We start from the raw sequence: 21,873 nt of genomic DNA, 5'->3' as shown, positions 1-21,873 counted from the left end.
CAGGCCCTTTATGACTGCTTGGCAGATGGAGATGATTACTGAGGTCATAAGGAACATATGCATTGATTGAGAATCTCTTAACAGAGAAGCCACATTCCTCAAGTGACTATGACCAGTGCCAGTCCCAGTTTCATGGAGTCTGGGCTCACAGCAGCTGGCAGTCACTGAAGGATGAAAATGTTTGGGAGTTACTTATCACCAGTGGTAGAGGTCCCTGGATTTGAAGCCCATTTTACAGGTTTTGCAGAGGTATCAGGACCCAGTGAACAGATTCCAACCAAGAGAAGATAATGGCTATCCCTCAATTAAGTAAAGATGAAGAATTGTACAGAAATTTGAGATAATTAGGTTTCCATATTGCTTAACTGGTTTTCTAATTTCAACAGGCAGAATATTTGTGACATGTCTTTTTTTCTTGTTTACAATTTTGAATCAAGATTTATCTTACTATCTTGAAAGGTTCTCATGACTTTAAAAGTTCCCCAATATTTGTTAACATTAGTGAAGAGAACAGGAGTTAATAACAAATGGAGAGAACAAAAAGTTATGGCATTAGAGAGACCTGTGGGTCTTATGCTTCCCCTCACCTTAAGAGAGTGGCGTGCAAAAAATTGCTATGCAAGAAGCACCTGAGGAGCCTGTTACAATGCAGATTCCTGAGATTGCAGCTAAGTGGGCCTGGGGTCGGGTCCATGAATCTGTATTTTAGCAGGCACCTAGGTGACTCTGAGGCACTTTCATGAACTGTTCTTTGAGCTAGGCTGTTAACATCCTCACAAGGAGCCCTGTTTTGTGAGGAGGATCAGGTCTCCTACTCTACAGTAACAAGAAAACTAACACTTAGTGATCCCAAGTCCCAAAAGATGAAAGGGAGCATATGCACACAACTATAGACTTTACCTTTTAAAATGTATTGTTTGCTATAATTAAACACTACTGTGTTGAGTAGTTCATTTATTTTAATTATCTTATGTAGACTGGAAAATAAGTGTCACCGAATACCAGTGAAAAGCCAGAAAAAAATCATTCTCAAGTTTTCTTTAAGTTTAAGATGCTAAATAATACAGCTTGAAATGTGATAAAACGGCTTGAGTGAACTCTTCAGGATAGTCATTAAAACAATACAGATAGTGCTTATTATGGGGAGTATGAGAGCGTAGAGCATACACATTCACCAAGTTTTAGAATGCTCAATTAATCATCACTGACCTGCAGAGTTTAAGAGGTTATAGCCCAGTGATAATGTGAGAGAAACCACAGGCTTTATTCTCCTGTGGGTGAGTTTATTTTGTGGCCATAGGCTACACAGACTAGAATCTCACAGCTATGTAAGGATGAGATGAGACTGTGTGGATGCATGAACATAAATCCTTCATAAGTACTATATAACCAACACAAGCACAGACCTTATTCATTGTAAGTTAATCATCATTGCAATCAAAGAGTAATTGCAGTGATTAATAACAAAAAAAAATCATAGAAGTTATTCTGTGACCATATTATCTATAACATGCATCGTCAATTGTTTAGAAATAAGCTCCTTTAGTGATGGTGTTTTATTTTGAAGTGATTCTGATACATCAAAAAATAATAATACCCTATGGTTCTGAAACAGAAAATGTAATTTTCCAACACAAAGGAAAAATCCTGTTAACCAGTTGTGTGTGTGTGTGTGTGTGTGTGTGTGTAGCTTTACTGAGTTCACAACTGATAATAAAGAATTTACAACTGAAAATGAAGAGAGGAAGCAGTAAAGACAAAGGAAGGAAGGAAGGAAGGAAGGAAGGAAGGAAGGAAGGAAGGAAGGAAGGAAGGAAGGAGAGAGAGGAAAGAAAGAAAGAAAGAAAGAAAGAAAGAAAGAAAGAAAGAAAGAAAGAAAGAAAGAAAGAAAAGAAAGAAAGAAAGAGAAAGAAAGAAAGAAAGAGAAAGACAGGAGAAAGAAAGAAAGAAAGAAAGAAAGAAAGAAAGAAAGAAAGAAAGAAAGAAAGAAAGAAAGAAAGAAAGAAAGAAAGAAAGAAAGAGAAAGAGAGAGGGAGGGAGGGAGAGAGAAAAGAAAAGAAAAGAAGAAAAGAAAAGAAAGCCAGCTGGAAGGAAGAAAGGAAGTAAATGGAATAGCTGGGAGGAAATCTGTTGACTAGCTATTTAGCCTTTGCTAAAGGGGTCAAAAGGAATAAGAATGTTGTAGAATGTTTCTTACTTTAGTAGTGTTCAAAATCTTTTACTTAGAATCTTATTTCTTCATTCCGAATCTTGAGTGATGATTTTCAATATAAAATGCATTCCATTTGATATAGATACTCTTTATTTACAGATTTAAGACTACACTAAGTTGGGAAATATTTGTTTATGTACCCTGTCTTTGCACATAGGAAGATGCTTTATCTGTGATTTAATAGAAGAGATAGAAGGCAGAATGAAATTTGCCCTCTAACCCTAAACCTCTCCCCAACCCTTTCAAATTCTCTTTCATCCAACAAGTGGCACATATTCTCTTTAAAGAGTTCTTAAACCCTGTTCAAGACATTTCTGGATAAACAATAACTAATTATACCTCTGGTGACTTTGGTGGGGCAGAAGGGAGAGCACACAGGGTAAGTCTGATTGACAACATAGTCACTATGGCACAAGGGACATACAGTGGCTGTATGCCTCATATTGCAAACAGGTAATAGAAAAAGAGACCAGAGGAACAGGTAATACAATGTACAATTTTTTTAAGTGTATAAATTTTCAAGGAGTATCTTATCTTTTGCTGATAGAGAGTTCATCTTTCAGTCTCAACATTTTCTGAAACAAAACTGCTTCTTCAAGTAAGACTCAGGTTTCCCATTTACTTGCATCCAAAGCTTAGATCTGTGTGGACAAATGAAGTGGCTGCTGGCAGGAGGGACCTGAGACACACTGAAAGTGCTCCCTAAAACACTTTCTGACCAACACAGCAGGGTATCTATGGAAGCATGGATACTCCTTCAGATTATGAATTCTCTTCAGAAAACTTTTGAAGAGAGGTTCATTTAAAGTGGTTGCACATTGATACCGTGTCATGGATTAGGCGGCTGAAGTGGCCGGCTCCTCTGATAGAACATAGTTGGAAAGAATTCCGGGGACATAAAGGGGCGGCTGAGGGATGAAAGGACCTTGTAGGTCGCATCAGTGGAAGGCCCAAAGGAGAAAGAAGCCACTCGTGAAACAGCTATTACTGATTGTAAAAATTGCTGCTGGGTGAGTGGAGCATGCCAAAATGAAAGCAGAGCCTGCTGAACGTGAGTATAGGGAAAAGAGTGATGTAAAGACAAACTTTCACAACATCACAACTGCGCATATGCTACACAGATAAGAGCACCGATTTAAGAGGAGTTCACTGGGATCTAATAGGAAGCCACTAATTCAACATATTTATGCACAGTTCCCTTAAATTTAAGATTATATAATGAATAAACAATTCAGAAGATGTCTGAGGTAACTAAAAAATAAAATCTTGGAGACTTATTCTGGGCAAATGTGTGTGTCATTACTTTCATAAGTCTGATGAAATCCATTAAGAATACCCCCAAAAAAGTGTATCTAAAGACAATATTATACAGAACACTGACTAGGATAATATAGTTAGCAGTACAACATGTAAGACTTCTTGGTATAATACATATTAACTGAATAAACATACAACCATAAATATGTTTATATTTACTCTACATATTAAATACTTTACGTAAAATAACTGTTTGGAAGCATGAAACTGACAGAAAAGAAAACATCTTTTAAAATATCATTAGATAACTACAACATTGAGATGTTCTCCAGGAATATGGGATAGTTCTTGAAAGTGAAATGGTATACAATAGCTAACATTTGTTGAGAATTTGCTGTATGCGAAGCACTAAGTGGCCACAGAAGTACAATTTCATGAGCTTCTCTCAGCAAAATCATTATCATGGGTAGTTCCTGCCACCTTCCCCATTTTACAAAAAGGACATTTAGAAAATTAAGGTCAAAACAGTTATTTAGTGTCTAAACGTGGATTCTGGTCCAGAGTTTCTGAGTTACCCTTCGCTGCCCATTTTATACTCTTTGAAAAGAACATTTCCCATGCTGTTTATACATGATCTATGACTACTAATTTAGTGAAAATGACTTTTTAAAGAATTACCAGACCTTTTACGAGTGTTACTTGTCAAAACTGTCTCCTTAAAGGCTATACAATCATATCAAAAATACCTTTGAAATTCCTCTTTTATATCTTCAATTAGTGTCAATTTATGAGACAAATATCAAATCATCTAAAGCTTTGTAATCAAATCTTAGTTTTCATCCTGTTTACTACATTTGGCTTGGATTTACTTTTGGCAAAAAATTCATCCTTAATGATTAAGATTTGCCAACAATCAGGCCAGTTTTAAGACTGTGTAGCAAATCCCTGAGGAGATTTCTAAATAGACTTGAGCAAAGACAACATTACTGAAATAAATGAATAGTCTTCTAAAGTGTCTACCTTAAAGAGGATGACATGCATTTAGATATGTATTTCTGAAATATTTTCTGGTGGGACAAAAATATCTATTATATTATCCCTATAAGTGAACAAATGTTATGAATACAAGGAAGCAGTATAGCTTCATAGCTAAGAGTAGAATATTGGAAACAAACACATTGGTTTTACGTCGTTTGGCACTTACGAACTATGTGGCCCTGGGCAGGTCATGTCAGCACGCATAGCTTTAGTTTGTAAAATCTGTAAAATGGGGACAATAATAGTACATGTCTAAAAGGTTGCTCTTTGAATAAAAGGAAATAAAGTTTATAAAGCAATTAATACAGAGTCTGACAAATAGTATGTGGCCATTAAATGTTAGGTACTTCAGACATTCATTTCAACCCACATTCTAATAAGATAGTATTATTTTTGTATATATCCTCCAGATATCATTGTATTATGACAAAGAACATTACTGATTAAAAAGATTTAACTACAAATTTAGTATAAATAAATAAATAAGTAATAGTCCATAGGAAATCTGGCCTTTGGTTTGAGTCTTTGACTCAATCAGTACTTTGGTGAAACAAACTGGTTTTAATCATTGACTTAAATTTAAAAGTTTTATTGAGTTTTATTTTAATTCTCACCATATTACAAAATAATTCAGAAACTTCCTCCCAGTGAAAATTCTCTTTCTTCCTAAGAAATTAGAATATTGATATAATTATGTGCCTCCTTGTTCCAGAATATCTATAAAATTATGTATTGAAAGCATATAGATCTATGCATGATCTTACCTTCTTGAAAACATAACATTTTCTATTATATTGCTTGGTTTAAAATTTAGGATTATAAATAAAATATTTTAGAAATAATTTTGTAAGCTCCAGAGAAGCAGAATATAGTCATTTGAAAAATTACCTAGAAATGGCCGGGTACAGTGGCTCAAGCCTGTAATCCCAGCACTTTGGGAGGCCGAGGCGGGCAGATTACCTCAGGTCAGGAATTCAAGACCAACCTGGCCAACATGTCGAAACCCCATCTCTACGAGAGGCAGAGGTTGCAGAGAGCCAAGATCACGCCACTGCACTCGAGCCTGGGCAACAGAGCAAGACTCCATCTCAAAAAAAAAGAAAAAAGAAAAAAGAAAAGAAAGAAAGAAAAAAAAGTAAAAGAAAAAATACCTAGAAAGATAGAGAGAATAATGCACATTTTGCCATGCAGTAGCCTTTATTCCTTCTTTTCTAAACTCCTTTGTGTTAACTTGGGGTCTTCATTTAATAACTAACGTTAGCATGAATATCAGATATAAAATTTTTACTGACATTCTCTAAGTTTTTTTTTTTTCTGTAATACTTAATCATAAAATCAGTATGAATCATAAACATCTCAGGTGGGACTTTATCAGAACCAAAAATGCAAAATGATTATACTTCTATTTTTCAAGAAATGGTACAGTCCCCTAACAGAGCTGTAGTGTTGATCATATGTCTAACAGAACTACTTCTAGGTCCTCTTGAAAAGAACTCTCCATTCGGCATTCTGTGGGCTACCCCTACCCAGCAGGCTTTTGCCCAACCAAATTGCCATAGATGGCCATCAGACATTTGGAATGACATCAGGAGACAATCTGAGCAGACTCTGCCCTAAAGAATTCAAGCTAGCAGGAGACTAAAGATATCAATGTCATCTTGGCTGACAACAGCATTCCAAAGGTCAACCAGGGTGAAAAGAGGATAGACTCTGAGTTTTCAGTGCCTTTTCAGCAACCAAGTGGCCAACAAGTATAATAAAGCATCCCTTAAGGAAAAAAAAAAAAAAAAAAATCCTAGAGGCACGATGTCAGTGAAAGGGAAATAAGGCAACCTGTACACTTAAGTCATGGTATTTTAAAACATAAGAAAGTTTTGCCTCTTCAAAGGTAAATCTCATCCTGAACCAATTCCCACCTCTCGGATGACCTACTTCTTTCTGCTGTGATAACCCCACTATGGGTGAATAAGGAACTTAATGGTATAGAAGTGGAAATTCTTTGCATTATATTAAGAGTGGCTAATTTTTACTGCAGTTTATCACTTTTCCAGCCCTGTGCTTTATGCTGAATAGCTCATTTAATCTTTATAACAAAGTTTGAGGGTAGCACATTTTGTTCCACATTTTACAAATGAGGAAACTGAGGCACCGGGCGATTTAAACCACATGCATAATCATACAGTTACCATGTGATACAGCCAATTGGCTTTTGGCCACACAGTCTCTTCCAAGTCAGATCAGCCTTCTCAGTCGTCAGCCATGGAGAAGTTGAGGCCTTCTACCATGTCTACAGGCACTTGAAGAAGTGAAACATTTTCTCGTAGGATACTGGATTTTAGGGAGAATGGGAAGAATGCTGAACCATATGCAAATGGCAGATTAAGAAGAGAAATAAAGACAATAATTCAAATATAAATGTAAACCTACACTTTTAAAAGAATTTGTTATTAATTTAAAATTATTTAATATTCATAAGTACTCTTATTTGGACACTTTGGGGATCCTTCACTAAGGGTTAAATTAAAGTGTAGCTACTATAAAAGAGCAGAATTAATACCAACAGTTCACTCCCAATTAACAATAAGGTATATAGAATACAAACATGGCATTAAAAACAAAACAAAACAAACCCAAAAGACAGAACAAAACAAAACAATAAAACTAACAAGAAAGCTTATGCTTTGTCTAAATCTTTATGATGTATTCTGTTGCCTTATATGTTTCAGATAGTGTAATTTGTACTAATGTTTTGTTTGGGCCGGGCGCAGTGGCTCATGCCTGTAATCCCAGTACTCTGGGAGGCCGAGGCAGGCAGATCACGAGGTCAGGAGATCGAGACCATCCTAGCTAACACGGTGAAACCCCGTCTCTACTAAAACTACAAAAAAAAAAAAAAGAAAAATTTAGCTGGGTGTGGTGGCAGGCGCCTGTAGTCCCAGCTACTCGGCGGGGGGAGGGGGGGGGGGTTAGGCAGGAGAATGGCGTGAACCCAGGAGGTGGACCTTTCAGTAAGCAGAGATCGTGGCACTGCACTCCAGCCTTGGTGACAGAGCGGGACTCCATCTCCAAGAAAAAAGAAAAAATTTTGTTTGTTATTAACATTCCTGAGCCAATTCCATCCCAGTTATATCATAATCAGTATACCTGATATCTTTATCAAATTTGAGAAAGATTATGCTTTGCTAACAATTTTCACCTTAGGTAATGCTTTTCCTCCCTGACCTTAAGAAAGCTTTTTAGCTCTTTAAGATGATAATCCCATTCCCTCAGAATTTTTAAAGTAGAATTACCACAGTGTTATCCCAATTAGCCTCTTAGAAAAGGCATTATATAAATCTATGACACTACCAATAATACATTTTTAGTTTGGGAGATAGTATTATTCCCCATGCTCCTCCTCACTCTTTGTTAAACGGAATTTCTTCCTGGAGGAATACTTAGCAGTATTTTTTCTTGTAAAAGGGTACTCTTGCCTAAAATTTTCAGTCAAGCTGCCTTTCTATAAGATGAATTCGCCTAGAAAGATGTCCTGGTCTGTTACAAAGTATACTGGACCCTGTTAGGGGACCTTATCTTTTTTCCAAATTTATGACATAACTTTGGGGGCATCTCTTAACTTCTCTGGGCCTGATTTCTCTTGCCTATAAAATAAATTAGGTGTTTGGCTGAAGTGTTCCCCAAGGTCTCTTTTGGCAGGAAGATACTGAAATTCTGACTTTAAAGCTTCTCACACTAGTGCCAGGTAAAAGAAACTCCAAGTGTGTCCTAAAATGTGGCTGGTATCAGTCATAATCTAATTTCTTCCTTCCTTCCTTCCTTCCTTCCTTCCTTCCTTCCTTCCTTCCTTTCTTTTTCTTTCTTTCTCTCTCTCTCTCTCTCCCTCTCTCTCTCTCTCTCTTTCTCCTTCCTTCCTTCCTATTCTTTTTTTTTTTAACCAGCATTCATTTTGAACTCTATAGCAGCATTCTCCAGTAGAACTTTATGAAGTGATGGAAATGTTTGACACGTTGCTGTCCAATAAGGGAGCCACATGTGGCTACTGAGCACTTGAAATATGGCTAGTGGAACTGAGGGAGTGAATTTCTTATTTTTATCTTATCTTAATTAATTTAAATAGCTACCATCTTGGTAGCCGCTAAATGTTTCAAGAACATGGTAACATAAACGTTTTTACACCTTTGGTGTAATTGAGTATTCCACAATGCCTTTGGAACATCGATCTTTCCACCATGCTTGGTGCCCTTGGAACAGCTCCCCAGACAGATCAAAGAACAGCACAGATATCTGCATTTAGTGACAGCATTTTTGCAAGACATCCCAGCACCTGTGTGTTATCTGTGTTAACAAATAAAGGGGGTACAAGGAGAAAGGAAGTTTTCTGTTTTGTCTTTAAAGTGTGTGTTTTATCCTGAATACCCTACTTCTTGCTCTACTTTGTGGCTTTTTCCTAACCAAAACTCACACACGAGTTTTATAGAGCTAGGAGTTGGCTTTTGTTTTTTTGAAAAATAATTCCTTAGATGCTGAGAGCTCAGACTATAAAGTCCAAGTTGGGACCCGTGTTCTTTCCTATTGGTCTGTCAGGTGAAAAACTCCGACTGGCCAGAGCCGGACAGGGGCGGCGGCTAGACCTGCAGAGCCCCTCTTGCTCTCCCAGGCTTGCAAAATGGTTGGAGCGCTTCGGGCAGCCTGCGTCACCAGACGTGGACCGTGTGCCAGCGCTTTGTGCACTGTTAATGGCTGGGTTCATTTTACTTGGCCCCTTGTATTTTCGTGGGTCGCTCTGAGCCCATCCCCAGCTCTTTGGGATCTCATTTCTCCAACCCAGGATCCCAAAACCAGACCAGTAGGACAACTACCCCGGCACTGCCACCGCCCGTTTCCACAGTCCACCCACAGCCGTTGCGCCCTCCTCCATTCCCCAGAGCCCACCACGCACCCTCTTTACCAACAAACCACCGGACGCTTTTCCCCCAGCCGTGACTTCCCCAACCCCCAACTAAAGTCAAGTCGGCACACCCCCTTTCTTCCCCGTGCCAAACCAGCGTGGCCGCCCACTCATCGCACCCAGGTCCAGCAGGTCCCCAGGAGAGCCAGAGTCTGCCTCCTGCTCGCCCGTGGCGCACGCACGTGGCGCACTCACCCCCTACTAGCAGCCTCCGAGCTCTAGAAACACTCCAAGGAAGGAACCCCCGCCCCGTCAGCTCCGTCGGCCCGGGAGAAAAGTGGGTGGGGGGAAGCAGAGACGGGCAGAGAAAGGAGTATATAGGTGATGAGAGCAGTGTTGGAGGGGAGGATCGGCAATAATTGGATGGCGTTGCGGCTGTTGCGCCTCTGCTGAACGCCCAGCCAGCGCGGATTCACTTTTCACACAAATCAACCGGAGGGATTGTTGCTGCCTGCAATCAATAACTCAGCGGAGTGAGTTGCTGAAACCAGAGGCGTCCCTCGTCTGGGTCTTTGAGGGCCGCCCGGATTGAGTCCCAGCGCTCTGCTTTCCAAACAAAGAAGTGGGCACCAAAACGCAGGACGAGATTTTTAACCCCCACTTCTACCCCGACCCCGGGTAAACATTTTTTAAAATGAAAAAGCACACACATAGTAAGGTATCTAGAAGAAACAGTTAAAAGGGGAAGTGTGAAAATCCATTCCTTGAATTTAAGGTTTCTGTGATATTTCAAGAAATGGGATAGAATCAATGTTCCGATGAACAACATTGAACAATTTTGTAAGTAAAGGTAAAGTCGCATTAAATTTAGTCATGCATGTGGATATTTTTGAATCAGCCACACACTTGCAAGCAAATTACTGACCAAGCCTTATTTGGACATACTGATTACAGGAAAAGGAAGAAATGTATCATAATTTGTAGTGTCGTTTTTAAAAATCCTTACCATACCTTCATGTTATTTCATGAAGATTGCATTTCTGTAAGGTGAATAGGCCCTGGGAGATGTGTATTATGATTCTCACTTTAGACTGTAAAATGAAGCGCAACTGGAAGAAAGAGAATTCACCAAATCACTTGTTAGTGACTACAAGACCAAGTCTGGACTCACTGTGGGCCTGAGCCTAAAAAACTAAACTCAACTAACACCCATAAAATAAAACTGGCCAAAATTCTTCATTTCTCTTTGACTCTGAAGCAACTTAAAAATAAACCTCAGAGATGTCAACCCAAATATAGAGGCTTTATAAATGATTCTTCACTATGCAAAGTCCTCTTGCTATTACAAATGGGAAAATAGATATTGACCATCCTGGTCTGAAGTGTCTCAAGGCTGGTTTTCTTTCTGGGACTAGCCTCAGTCTGAAGCCAAGGAAACGTTCATTTGTGTGCACAAAGTCATGGAAAGCTAGGCTAAAACAGAAATCAGAACACAGGAGCATTTGTCTGTGCTCAGTACAGTTAAACACTGCTTGGAAGAATAAGGTATTATTGGTAATAGAATTTATAAACCATACTGAATACACATCACTAATTCCAAAGTATTTTAAATTGGCCTTTAGGCAATGCATAAAATAAGCCCTCTCAGCAACCTCAACTGCATTGCAAACATTTCCCAATTTGACAAATTGTGTTAGCTTTGGATATAATGGATTTGACATTCTTCTGTAATTCTCTATCAGATATAAAACTGAAGGTACAGAAATACAGGTAAATATAGACTCCTTAGATATGTGTAAACCCTGTCTTGAAATAACAAATCCTTTGTATATTGCAAATGCTCAATCACAGACAGTCCACATGCTGTATATGCTGCTTGGGTTAATGCTGCACCTAGTGAATTTTTGAAATTTAGATATTTGGCACTCTTTATATTGAAGATTGTTATCACAATAAATGACAATTTCAATAATCTTATATTCAAAACACTTTGGTTTAAAATCGAAGTATTGTTACTTCAGGTTAGAAGTTTTAGAAATAAATCTATTTGAAAGTACTTCCATATCAGCATTAACAAAATACTATATACTTTTTTGCACTTCCACATTTGAAGGTGCCAAAGAAGAGTTGCAAACTGTGAAGTAACCTCTATGAAGAGATGAAGTAAAGAACGGAAGGCAAATGACTGTGGCAGTAAAGAAGTGTATGTGGTGAGTGCTCACATTTGTTTTTATCATTTACCACAGAGTTACCATAAAGGTAGAACTGCCAAAGTCCTTGGCCTTAGGTATTTACAGAATAGACGTGTGTAACAATAATAAAGAGTTAAATGACCACAATACACTTTATATTATAAGCAATGACATACCATTTTGCTTAAAGATCATGTCACCTTTCAGGGCCTACTTTTGCAAGTACTGTATCTTAAACAATTAATCTATTTCATGGGAAGTCCTGTGTATCATCAATACTATAATTAGACAAAGATTAAAATATGTAATGTTATTGGAATTTGTGTCTCACTGCTTTTTAGATCTTTCTAAACTACGATGTTCATTTACCATGTTTGTGTTAAAAGTATTCTGACTGAGGAACAAATATTATACAGTTGAATAATCTTAAGGGGTAGATTAATCTATAGCCTTTCTTCATCTCAGGGTGGGTTGCTGTGGCAACCGCCCCAGTTCACTTTAAAATAATTTTTAAAGCTCACTTCAAGAGCTACACCCAGCGTGGGCCAGGCTTAAAAGCAGGCAGACCCAGTGCACAGGGCTTTAGCGGACCGCTGCTTTAATGTAGGGAAGTAGTGAAGAGAGGAGGATGGAGTAAGATGGTATGCAGCTCTGAACAGAAATTGCAATATTAGCTTTCCCTGTAGTTAAAATCCCGAGGAGCATGCTCTCTGTAACTTCTATGACACTTTAATTAAATATATTGCTAAATATAATTATTTTGAGGGAAAAACAAGTGACTCTATATTTACATTCACAATAAAGCATTTACTATTTAATGTAGGAAATGTTTGGTGATTAGAAAAAAAAAAAAAAAAAAAAGCTGGTACATCAATCCCAGACATAATTTTCTGTTAAAGGAATTGTCACCTATTATTTAACTGGATAGACCCTACCTTCCAATTGGTTTAAAGGGTAGAAGTATTTTCTGTTTTCCAATCATAGAACTGGAATAGGTTACAGAACTCATTTAACACATAAGCGAACTGAAGCCTAGAAAGGACAAATCCCTTAGTAAGGCACAAATTTTGAACTAGATAGAGAATCCAGGTCTCCTGACACCTAGTACAAGCTCCTCCCTACATGAGAAAATAGTCTGATCCTGACCAAGTATCATTAGATGGCAAGGATCAGGTTGATTTTAGTTAAAGAAAAAACAAAAACAAAAACAGAAACCAAAAGTCCAGCAGTATTTAAAGAATACAAAGCACATTCTGGATTAACTACTTCGTGGATTACTCATGAATAATTTTAAATCTCAGGCGATTTTCTATTGTATATGTCTTCATATCTCTTCTCTTCTGCTTCAACTCTAAAGGCTCATGGGAAGAAAACTAATGGTAATATTAACTTAGGTCACACATAATTAAGAAGCTAAATCTGCTGAGGGGAAAATCCTATATTTTAAAAGGCCAACTGTGATACATTCCAGATCCAAATTATTTTCAAATTATCCAGTGTGGGGTTATACTTACTTTTGAATGCTTGCAGTATCATTGATAATTATGGGTTTGTTATAATGTTTATTATTAAATAATTAAAATATGAAAAGGTAAAATAAAATAATTTCTTTTTGAAAGAAAATCTAAAACTGAAGTGTACTGTGGTAAACAGAAATACTCTCTATAATTCATCAAAAACAGCAGGGCTGAAATTCATGTTTTGGCTATGTGTTTGCTCATGTCAAATAGACTGTTGTAATTCACTGCATTAATTTTAGGCATTATGGCAATAAACTTAGATGGTCCTTCAAATGCTTTGCTTTTTCAGGACCTTTGTGAATCTTGAAGAAAATTAATTTTATTTTTACCACCATATATAGACGTATCTTAGTATTCAAAATATCTTTGCCCTTTAAATTTTTGGATTTTCAGAGAAGTTGTACTTTGAATGGAAACCTGATATAGATGCTCTCTGCCATATTATTAAAATGAATTCATGGTAATGGAAAACTCACCATTTGAAAAACCGGCAAACAAAATGCATTGTAGATACTAATCTGCAAGAAATACTACTATTTCAGATGGTTTTTGCTTTGTGACAGTTTGTGATGCATTCCTATAATAAAAGGGAGGGAATGGTCTTAGTTGTGCTGATAGTCACAATGAGGAGCTGGAAGCTTGAAGATTGTTAGATCTAGTTGTACTTGCCTATAAAATAAATCTTCCCCTTTTAAGTGAAGCCTTGGGACTGCTGCCTAAATGTTGAGCCCACTCTTCTGAGAGAAGCTACTCACATCAAATACCTCCTACATTGAAGCAGGAGGCTTTTTGAACCATACTGTCCTCTTACATTAAAACACTCGTCTGGAGGCATATTGCTGAACTTAACAGGAAATACAACTAGTCATTGGGTTAAACTTAGTGCTAAAATGAATTTTCTAAAGTGAGGAAATATCTTCAGTTAGCAATATACTCCTATTGTCTACTCTCATACATTCTATGTTCTATGAATTTTCCCTTCTTGCTTTCACAATATTTTTTTAAAAATTAATTTGGTTTAAACATTTTATGTCATCTGTAATTCTACTGGCATGCAATCTTGTCTTTTAATGATTCTATACTAGTTTATGTATTTTATCTTTGGCTTTATTGGGCATGGTATATATTAATAGTTGGTTAGGGCGGGAGGTGCCCAATCTCTAGTAGCCTTTCCTAAATATTAAAGCCTATATATATATATATATGTAAGAAAAAGTGTTTATCATGCTTTAACCTTAACATAAGTATCCTCCCTTATCAGTCTCTATTTCTGCTTCCTGTGCAGCTGAAACTCTTCAGGATAAGTGAAGTCATCAGCTATCGGCTAGGGTAGCCTAATGCATTTGGGAAGTTGGTTTGGTTTACATGTTAATGACCTGGATGAAGTCCAGTAAGGTGTGGAAAAGACAGAGTGGGGGGAGGGGGGGGATCTCCGAGGAAGCTGCTGCCTCGGTAAATATTTCCAAACTGATTAGAAAGTTCATGGCTCCGTGATGGAGTCGAGATGTCAAATACTGGTAATTATTTTATTATTTCGTACATTACTAACATTAGAGAAACCTTTCGGCTCGCTTTCTAGCGCTCCAACCTCTTAGGGTGAAAACCGCGACTTCTGGGCGTGCAGGAAAAGCACGCTGGAATCGAGTGCTGCAGACATCCTGGACCGTGGCTTTTACGCGTGAGTAACGGAGGAGCGCACCGACCGGTGGAAGAGAGAAGTGGCTAACGCGTGTCCAAAAGGGGGAAAAGTCACAAGAGCAACTATTAGGGTCGCGCTCCTATTGGTCAGAGGAAAGATTCCGACTTTAGAAGGACTTTCCTGCTGGCTGGCTCGCAGCGTCCCCGGAGAGCGAGCGCGCCGCAGCGGGAGACTAGGTTCTCTCCTAGCGTCCTCCGCGGAGGCGCCGGGAGAGGAGCAGGGAGCCGCAGCTCGCCGTGTTGTCTTCATTTCGTGCAATAAAGAATTGTCATTAGGTTTGCGTATGGCATGTGCTATTACCCCACCGTAAAACTAAAATTAGCAAAATGTCAGGAATGGAAAGATTGATTCACCAAGATGCAATTATCATTTAAAAGTGCTTGATTGAGGTACTGATGTTCAGTGATTTATTCTGCATACCATATACATAATTAAAGTAGTGTAGTGGAGTAATTTATCAATCTAGTTGAGACTGGAGGGGTGAGGAGGGAGCTGCTGTATGTTTGTTTTATTAAAACGCTCCGAGGTCTAGTCCCGCCCCCCTTTTGCAAGAGTGAAACTGATGATTTCTCCAGCTCGCGAGGAGAGTCAACGGTTTGGGATTGTGGGGGAGAGAGAGACGGAGAGAAAAAGGCAGCGCGAAGCAAAGGCAAGGACAAAATTAAATAAAGGGGGAAAAAAAAGAGGCAAAAGACACTTCATCGGACGTGCTGCTTAGAACCCCAACCCTTCGTGCTCAGTCTTCCCTGCCACCCCCGTCTCCCCTCCCAGTATCCTTCCATCCCCCCGCCCCCACCACCCCCAGTCTTTTTTACGCGATGTTTCAAACGCTGTGAGCTGTTCTCCTTTTCCCATTCGTCTTCTGTCACTTCCTTCCTGGACGCAGTTTTCTGGACGAGTCTGGTTACTTTTAATCCGACCGGCCGCTGAGAGCCACTTTCTCCTCCTCCTCCTCCTCCTCCTCCTCTTCCTCCTCGTTCTTCCTCCTCCTCCTCCTCTTCGGAGCGGCCTCGGCGCGCGCGAATGCGCGGCCCCGCGCCCCCCCCTCGCGCGCGCTCCCCTCGCGCGCGCACACACGCACACATCGTCTCCAGCTCTCTGCTCGCTCTGCTCGCAGTCACAGACACTTGAGCACACGCGTACACCCAGACATCTTCGGGCTGCTATTGGATTGACTTTGAAGGTTCTGTGTGGGTCGCCGTGGCTGCATGTTTGAATCAGGTGGAGAAGCACTTCAACGCTGGACGAAGTAAAGATTATTGTTGTTATTTTTTTTTTCTCTCTCTCTCTCTCTCTCTTAAGAAAGGAAAATATCTCAAGGACTAATCTGATCGGGTCTTCCTTCATGTAAGTACCCCTGACATTTCTCGAGGAAATAGAAAACCCGGGTATTGTCTCTAAAATCTGCATCAATATATTCCACGGCACTGTGTCTATCTATCCCTGTGCCTTTTTTGAAGGCTGAAGTTGAGGTTCGTTGTGCATTCTTTTCGTTAGATTCCATGATTTCCTTGTTTGTTGCTAAAAGTAACTTTTTAGATAGTCGTATCCGTTTGCCATCAGCTATTGAAATCACTCCTGACTCGTTCCTGTCACACCAGTGTATTTAAAGTTTCATGAAGTTAGTTCACGTCATTAGCATGTTTGATATGGTGGAGCGTGTGGAGCCTGGTGGATTTTAATGTTTCACAGCATGTTCTGTGACCTTGAAGTAGATGCCTTAAGATTTAGCAGTTAGTTCACTGTGGAAAGATGCTCCCATGAGTCCCCCAAAGACACTGATTTGCCCTGGGTTATGCTTCTGAGCCACTAATTCTTGGGATTAGTTTGAGCTAAAGCATGGCTGGCTGTCAGAGTATACCTTTGTGCATTTCCTTCCCTCACCAAAGTGCTGGCTTGACAGAAGGATTCTTAATTGTTGTGGACAAAAGGTAATATCCCTGCCATGATAGTCTACACATTTCACAATTCACGTTCGATTTCAGCATATAGTTTGCTGTTCAGGTCAAGTCAAATATATAGCCGTTTAAAAGCAAGCAAGATTAAGTCACTTAAATTGCCTTCTCTTTAGACTTGGAATGAAAGTTACCAAACTCAATGATAAAGTTTGACACAAAGGAAGTATATATAGATGTGACACGTCGTTTATTGTATTATTAAATGTTATAGAAGTATTTACATTTAATGCTAATGTTATCTTCCTTCCCTGAACATGGCTATTGATTTTTAAAGGAAATTTTATATCTGAATCACTTCTGACTATTCTAAGTCCAGTAGTTATCATTCTTTGGGGAAAGCCTTTTTTTGTCACATTTTAGGAATGCGTGTCTTTTATATAAAATACTTTATATGTAAATGCTAACAGTATAATAAGTAGAATTGGGCTCTCTGCCAGTTCCTTAACCGGTCCTCAGTGGAGAATTGCTTTGACACAAAGTGCGTTTTACTATTGTGAATCTGAAACTAACTCTAATAGTAACTGTCTTATGAAATGCTTGGGGACTGCATATAATTTCTAAGTGCTATAAAGGAAACTCCAGCCACCTCATTATACCAGTCCAAAAAAAAAAAAGTGACCAGCCTACTTTCACTGGCACCTTGCAATGGAATTGTGGTTGCAGAGTAAAGATGTTTATGTGGAGTATAATAACTCCAGTCCCTAGAGACTTGGTAGGACATGGAAATGTGACCACCTGTGAACCCCGTTTAACCTCGTATTGCATACCAATTTTAGCTTTAAATAGATCAACAATCTCTAATTTGAAACTAAAACATCTTATTTAATTTAAAAAAATAATGTCAGTTTTGGCTAGTCTTTAAAAACATTCAGTATGTACCAATATGGTATAAGCAGTATTTTTGTTTCTTGATCAGTTTCAATTAAAGATAATGCTGTTAAAAGCCATATTATTGTCTTCCAGTGTATGCATGAAATTATTTAAGTTAAAAGAAGTAGTTCTAAAGCAAGGCTCAGAACTTGATAGGTAAAATGAGATGTCCCTATCTAACATCCAATTTCAAGAGGAAAGAAATATTTTAAATATCTCATTCAATCTATAGAAAAGTACATTTAGCTGTGTATTCGGCTACTAACTCAATTCTAAAAGTTTTCATTAAAACAGTCTTTAAACATAACATTTGCTTAAAATTTGATTCTCCCGTCAAACAGGCAGTAGGTGGCTGTTATCTGTACTTCAAGTTTTACTAAATTTTATAAAAATCTACTATTTTTATTAATATAATTCACACAACATTGGAATGTTTGACTTTTTTTCAGGCTTAGGAAAGGCAGCATTTTACTTCACTCATTAATTATACCATTTACATCCTGATTGCTGTGCATGTGGAATATATTGAAAGATAATATTAAAGTGTCAGTTTTATTAAATGTTAATTTGTTTTTTATTTCAATAACGAATGAGCAATTTATAATAAAAACAGTTTTCCACCTTTTCTGAGCTATTCATATTTTAAAAGTGTGCAATCACCGATATTAACTTTTCAAGATAGAAGCACTTTAATACTAGATAACTCCATGAAACTTAGATAACAAGAGGCAACTTGCATCTTTTCTTCTTTGTAAACATGTTCATTTTGCAAAATTTGGGGGAAATAATACCTGAAATTTTTTCCTTGGCCCTAACTTAACGGAATCAATAAATTGCATAACACTGCAAATGTATCTTTCTAATAAATAATTTATTGTATTTAAACTTCTTTTATAAAGAACAGCACTGAATAACTCCTTAGCATATCTTAACATTATCTTTTAAAACTTTCTTCTGTTTATTGAAGTATATTTTGTGGTTTTATTTCTCAACTCTAAAGTGTGGTATAATTTGAGTCTATGAAATCTCAGAAAGTGACAAAAATGGGGAAATAGCTGTGCAGCAATACTTGTGCTACATAACAACAAAGGCATAATTATTAAACAGAGAATTCTGGCTTTGGGGACATGATTCGAAGCAACGTAGAAGAATTTAATATGCAATTCATGGTCACAAGATGGACTGTAAAGAGATTATTAATAAAGTTACACTTCTTTTTCAAAAGCTCATCCTCTGAGAAAATGCCACACAAATTAATATCTAAAACTTATCAAAATACACATATTCATTCTATCCTAATGTGGTGATTGCCTGGACACGATGAAGTGATTTAATCACTGATGTTTCATCAGTATGCTGCATGTGGAAAGATAGGTAATTAAGATCCCCGTCCTTAGCACTGTACCTTAATCTCATAGGCGCGTGGACTATCTTGCACTCAGTAAAGCTTGACTGTTCACCGAGATCTGTCACCTTTAGGAAATCAAACCAGATTACAGAGGTGATTCACAAAACCAGGAACAACAACAGAGTCTATGCACCTTACAAAAGGCAGATTACATAGTTCACATGTTATTTTGATAGGTCAAAGATAAAAGCTGATTGTTGAGGAATGGCAAGACACTCAATTTCAAATGATTGCTAGATAAGTATACTTTGACCCTGTTGCTTCATCATTATGAACCATTCAAACAATGGAAAATTCAGTTTTCAAATGACAGGCTTTCAGTAGTGAAGTAAGAGAAAACATGTCCTTTTTTATCTATGTCCTCATTGTGTAAATTTTAAGTTCCATCATTTCTTTATGAACAAACATCAAATTGTCTGCTTACACGAAGCAGGTATTGTAAGACTTAAATGCATTACACATTTTCAGAGGCATTATAAATAGCACAAAACAGAATTTGCCAGAAATAAAACATACACTCATGTTATTGAGTAATTCAGCAGAAAATTCATAATAGTCAATATCCATTATGCTATTCTGTTGCCAAATATATTCTACATAAAAATGTGTAATTACACAGTTATGAATCCATACATCTGAAATATATCTTCATAAAAGTTCATTGGTCAAATTATATATATATATATATTTCATGAATGTTATATAAAGGTCATTCTTTACAACAGAATATGATGTTTTGAGGGTTTATTTCAGAGAATAAAGTTTTGGTTTACATAATAACATTTAAAAAATCTTAACTTCTTACACACCCAACTTTACAGTAATTTCTTGCTTCTTCTAAAATTGAAGTCCTTTTTCACCCAACTGATGCCTCCTAGTGTTTCACACAATAAAACACTAATGAGTCACCCATAAATGTAAACATTGCATTTTCATTGCCTACATCATCTGTGATACATAAAATTAATATTTATGTGTTTAATTTTCTGTGCACTATTATAATAAGATAGAAAATTTTAGTGAATGAGATGTTTCTTCTGAGTGGATTTGTGGCACGTACTTGCGGGTTTTCTTTGACCATAACAATATCTTACTAAGTTTTAATAAGTTTATTACCTTGAGTTCCAGTTATATATTCACTCTTATTTCAAGTGAGAAACACAGGCAAATAACAAAGCTTCCATTTTGTAGGCCTGGGAATTAATTATATAGTTGAGTTCATTCTGAAATGCCTGATAAATTGCACAAGGACTATCCATTTCATTTAAACACTAAAATATCTTAAAAGAGATATAAATTTTTTTGCCTGCTGTATCTTTACACTTGCAAATTTCTTTGTAAAAGTGGAATAAAGAAAAAGAATATTTAGAAAAGATAAAATCAAAGATAAATGCAAAATTTTCTATAAATGTGGAGTATATTACTTTATTAGAAAATAACAACAAAAGAAAAACTTGCCTTGGAAGGAAATACATTATTCTACATAATGGAAAGTCCTGATAGAACGTAATATCCAATGACCAGCAGCTTGCCTTAATGAGGTAGAAGTTAGTGGGTACCAACTTTGGTGTGAGTTTTCTGCCATTAGGATGATAAGCGCAGACCTGTGATATTTTTGCACATTTGTGATTTCAAACAGCTCTCTGATTCTACTTGCTAAGTTTCTAAATATTTTTTCTCTACTATAATTATGAAAGAAAGGGGTAATTCCTCTAATAGGTCTTAAATTGAAAGGAGGCAGTCAAAAACTTGTAACATTCATGGGCCTCTTCCTGAGGTGTCATACAACATACATGTACACAAAAACATTCATGAGTTTCTTCTACTAACACAAACATTCTAAGCATCCAAGTGTAGATACTTGATTGAACTTCATTTCTGTTATCTGTGTGTGTGTCATTTAGGTCTCCTGACTCAAAATACACAGCGTATTAACAATATTTGACTATCACTTAAGATTTTCTAATTTAGTCAATAATACAGTGCGATTACAATTGTTGGACACATTTCAAAGAATGTAAGGGGGTGTGTTCCTTTCGTTCAAGGAAGCAAACATGTAGAAAGGGGTGGACCTTTCCCACAAGAGCCACATTTCTTCCCTTGGAGAATTGAAGCAAATATGCAGTATGTAAGTGAATAGCAGCATGAGAAAGAAAATAATTTGCAATGATCTCCTATAGTTAGTGAGCAAAGAAAATTGTCAATTTTTTTTAAAGCAGCTCTTATTGACAACCTACCTTACACTGAATATTGAAAAAAGGTATATGAAAGTTTTATAATTTCAGTATGTTTTAACATTCATGCATGAAATAACTGTAAAGTACACTGTAATAATTTTGTTGTTGCTCAAATCAAGAATTTTGTAGTAACCATGTTACTTTACAGACAATATTGAGGCCTAACAAAATAAAGGGTGCTGGAAGCATTCATTCCTTGCCCCTCTCTTTTAAGAATATGAAGATAGCATTGATGTTCTTATGTTATTTTTGTCCGTGTAAGAAAAATAATTAAAGAATGTTCTATGACAAAGAATACCATTGTAAAACTAAGATTATAGAAAAGGCTATTCAATATACTATTATCTCGCATCTCCTTGATACTATTTTAATGTTTACTGCAAAAAATCATATTCTTATTAAATATGGAAATTATGTGATACATGTTATATAAATTCATGGTTTACTTTCAGGTGATATGAGTAACATTTATTTGTCATCACCATAGTTCATTTGCTGTACATTGTCATTTTATTGTGCAAGTTAAATCTTGGTATGTATTTTTAAAATACAGCCAATGTAAACAAAGTTCAAAGCACATGAAGAGAATCTTTC

General features: G+C 37.1%; 1 protein-coding gene and 1 long non-coding RNA gene across 21 annotated transcripts in view; one reads left to right on the top strand and one right to left on the bottom strand.

Moving 5' to 3' along the window:
• LOC110743615 overlaps window positions 1-11,514 on the bottom strand; it is a 75,687-nt gene extending 64,173 nt beyond the window's left edge. For both annotated transcript variants that reach the window (XR_004183977.1, XR_004183978.1), the window contains exon 1: window positions 9,651-11,514. This is a non-coding gene — a long non-coding RNA (uncharacterized LOC110743615). The remainder of the gene's footprint in view (window positions 1-9,650) is intronic.
• The window catches only part of MEF2C (myocyte enhancer factor 2C), a 183,889-nt gene that overhangs the window by 5,801 nt on the left and 156,215 nt on the right, over window positions 1-21,873 (top strand). For 13 of the 19 annotated variants that reach the window (XM_031666757.1, XM_009208748.4, XM_031666753.1 and 10 more), the window contains exon 1: window positions 15,272-16,153. The gene's annotated coding sequence lies outside the window, so the exon portion shown is untranslated. Of the gene's footprint in view, window positions 1-11,508; window positions 11,606-14,549; window positions 14,625-15,271; window positions 16,154-21,873 lie in introns of those variants that run through there. The other 6 variants (XM_003899911.4, XM_031666751.1, XM_031666747.1 and 3 more) reach the window with 3 other exon arrangements.

This window comes from Papio anubis, chromosome 5 (genome assembly GCF_008728515.1).
Source record: "Papio anubis isolate 15944 chromosome 5, Panubis1.0, whole genome shotgun sequence".
Classification (NCBI taxonomy): domain Eukaryota; kingdom Metazoa; phylum Chordata; class Mammalia; order Primates; family Cercopithecidae; genus Papio; species Papio anubis.
Note: the sequence above shows the minus strand (reverse complement) of the source record. Positions and strands in the feature narration are given on the sequence as shown.